The sequence below is a fragment of the Pseudorca crassidens genome, chromosome 2, assembly GCF_039906515.1.
Source record: "Pseudorca crassidens isolate mPseCra1 chromosome 2, mPseCra1.hap1, whole genome shotgun sequence".
NCBI lineage: Eukaryota > Metazoa > Chordata > Mammalia > Artiodactyla > Delphinidae > Pseudorca > Pseudorca crassidens.
In genome coordinates, this window is record NC_090297.1 from 107,341,670 (window position 1) to 107,344,948 (window position 3,279).

Below are 3,279 nucleotides of genomic sequence, written 5' to 3' on the forward strand. Positions count from 1 at the left end.
TCTCTGCACAGCCCTCCAGGAAGTTATCTTTGCTTTGCCCTTGCCTCCCCTGCTTCATTCCCGCCTCTTTATATTTCCCTTTTGAGCAACCCTCCCCAACCCCTCTTTCCCGCTCCCGCGGCCAAGCCCAGATGGTCGGGTGAAGACGGAGCAAACGGGGAGCCATCACGAAGCCCACGGGGCGTTCAGCTTCCCTTGGGCCCCACTCGGCTCAGGCCGGTAGGGTCGCGACCCCTGGCGTCTTCGGGGCGCTGGCAACTGCGGCGGGTGTGGAGCAAGGCGCGGCGGAGACGCTCTGCTCCCTTCTGCCTTCGGAATCGCCCGACGCACGGCTTTCCCACGGAACGAACGCGCTGCGTCGACTCCACGTCTCCGGTTGTCCGAAGCTTGGAGCCAGCTCCTCAGTCCTGCGAAAGGCGGACTTGCTCTCTATGGAGATGAGGTGGGGGAGGGGAGAGGAAGGGCGACTTGCAGGTGTCTCTGTGGCGCAATCGGTAAGCGCGTTCGGCTGTTAACCGAAAGGTTGGTGGTTCGAGCCCACCCAGGGACGGACCTTATCGTTTTAGAGTGTAAAGGGTTTGCGGTTGTTTCTACCCTGTACATTGCTCTAAAAGTGCAGAAGCCCTCCATTACCCTTTTGTCCCCCAAGTCTTATGCACAACAGGAGGACGTAAGCCGAGATCATCACTGATCCTCACAGAAGAGCTCTGGAGGAAAACAGGTCACTTGGAATCCAGGATTCCTCATCTCATCGTTATCTTCTGGGTTCCTTCTAGCAATGAAGTTTCTTCCATTGTTTGTTTGTACTAGTATTTATTGAACCCTTTCCATATAACTTTGAAATTAATTTGGTCCTATGCTTTTTTTTTTAACAAATAAAAAATCATTCGTGTGCACATGTCTATAGGGTAGAGTTCTGGAAGAGCAACTGCTCTATCATAGTATTTACATGGTTTTGTATATGGTTCCATTCTCTCACCTTCGTTGGCTTATTAGCTATAACTCTTTCTTTTGCTGTTTTAGCGACTGCTTTAGGCTTTACAGCGTACATCGGTAACTTACCACAGCCTGCCTGCCAGCGATGCCACACCTCTTCACATTTCTCCCCTGCCGGCCTTTATGCTATTGTCATACATTTTACTTTGCATATGTTATAAACCCCACAATCCATCGTTGTTACTTTTCGTTAAACTGTCCCATGTTTTTAATAAGATTTAAATAGTAATAATAATACCAATAATAAAAATAAATGTTGTATATTTTCCCTGCAGATGCCATTTTGGTTGTCCATCAATTTGTGTACATCCAGATTTCCATCTGGTGTGAGTTTCCTTTTTCCTGGAGGACTTCTTTAACATTTCTTGTAGTGTGGGTCTGCTGGTGATGAAGTCTTTCAACGTTTGTATGTCTGTAAATTTTTCACCCTTATTTTTCAAAGACTCTTTGGGGGGAAGAAGCATAGAATTCTACGTAAACTTTTTTTTCCCCTCAGTCCTTTAAAGATGTTGCTTCACTATCTTCTTATATCCACTGCTTCTGATGAGAAATATGCTATAATCTTTATTTTTTTCTGTATGCAGCATGTCTTATTCTCCTGCCTTCTTTTGAGATTCCTTCTTTTTCAATGGATTTGAGCAGTTTAATTATAACGTGTTAGGTGTGGTTTTCTTCACGTTCCTTGTGTTAGGGTTCATTAGGTTCCTTGGATCAGTGGGTTTATAATTTTAATTATGATTGGAATGTTTTCTGTCATTGTTTCTTCAAAAATCTTTTCTTCCGGGCTTGCCTGGTGGCGCAGAGGTTGAGAGTCCGCCTGCCGATTCAGGGGACACGGGTTCGTGCCTCGGTTCGGGAGAATCCCACGTGCCGCGGAACGGCTGGGCCTGTGAGCCATGGCCACTGGGCCTGCGCGTCTGGAGTCTGTGCTCCGCAACGGGAGAGGCCACATTAGTAAGAGGCCCGCGTACCGGAAAAAAGAAAAAAAAATTTTTTTTTCTTCCATAAAATTCCCCCCCCCCCGCCAGTGTTTTCAGGGACTCCAATTATATTAGGTCTTTTAAAGTTGCCCTAAAAAATAAATAAATAAATAAGTAAAGTTGCCCTAGCCTTCACTTATGCATGCTCATTAAAAAAATTTTTTTGACTGTGAATTTCATTTTGGATATTTTAAAATTGTGGCTTTGTGTTCCACAGTCTTTTTTTTTTTTTCTGCAATGTCTCATCTGCTGTTAATTCTAACTGGTGAATATATTATCCCAGACATTATATTTTTCTTCTCTGAAGTTTGATTCTCAACTTTTGTATATGTTCTACATCTCTACTTAACTGTTTGGACATATGTAACACAGTTATAATAACTATTTTAATATCCTCTCTACTAATTTTAAATTATATCAATTCTGGTTCATTTTTGATTGACTGATTATTTCCTCCCTATGGGACATGTTTTCCTGCCTCTTTGCATGGCTGGTATTCTTTGATTGGATGCCAGACCTTGTCAGAGTTTCCCTTTTGGGAAACTGGCTATTTTGGCATTCCTGTGAAACTTGAGATTCATTCTGGGGAGCAGTTAAGTGACTTGTAATCAGTTTAATGTCTTTAGATCTTACGTTTATGATTTCTAGGTAGATCAGTCTAGGACTGAGTGTTCCCACTAGTGAGGCAAACTTCCTGAGGGCTCTTGCCAATGGCCAATGAATGATGGACTACCATAGTCCAGTATGGCTGGTGGGACTAAGATTTTCTGCCCTGTGTGAGTACCAGGCACAGTTCCATGATCTTTTCAGAATTTTCTTTCCTTGGCTTCATGCAGTTCCTCTGCAAGTAGACCCTGATCAGAGCTCTGCTGACTACCTGAGGAAGATCTTTTTCATATGTCTGGATTGTCTCTTCCATCTCTCTCATCACTGGATCTTTGTCCTATGGACTCCAGCTACCTTGCTCTCCACAGACCCTCAGCTTTATCTCCTCTATCGAGGACCTAGCCTCAGATCCTCCTCTTCATGCCCAGCTTTGAATCTCTCTGGAAGCAGTAAGCTGGGCCAATGGTAGGGCTCACCTTGTTTGTTTGTCTCCTTTGTTGCCAGATTTCCAGTGTCTGGAAAACTAGCCTTTCATGTATTTTTCTCTTTTGCTTTTCTTGGGGGCAGGGGAGAAGGGGAGGGTGAGATTTCAAGCAAGAGGGTAAATATACAATAATTTCTGTCACTCCACATTTGCCAGAAGCTGAAGGCATCTTTTTATATGTTCCTAGTTTGGCTTCAATAGGAGCTGTGCTTA

The 3,279-nt window shown here is 44.1% G+C and overlaps 1 non-coding gene across 1 annotated transcript; it reads left to right on the top strand.

Annotated features, from left to right (window-relative positions):
* The first annotated feature begins 476 nt into the window (after positions 1-476).
* On the top strand, positions 477-550 carry TRNAN-GUU (transfer RNA asparagine (anticodon GUU)). Its single transcript has one exon. It is a non-coding gene; the product is annotated as a tRNA-Asn (tRNA).
* The last annotated feature ends 2,729 nt before the right edge of the window (positions 551-3,279 follow it).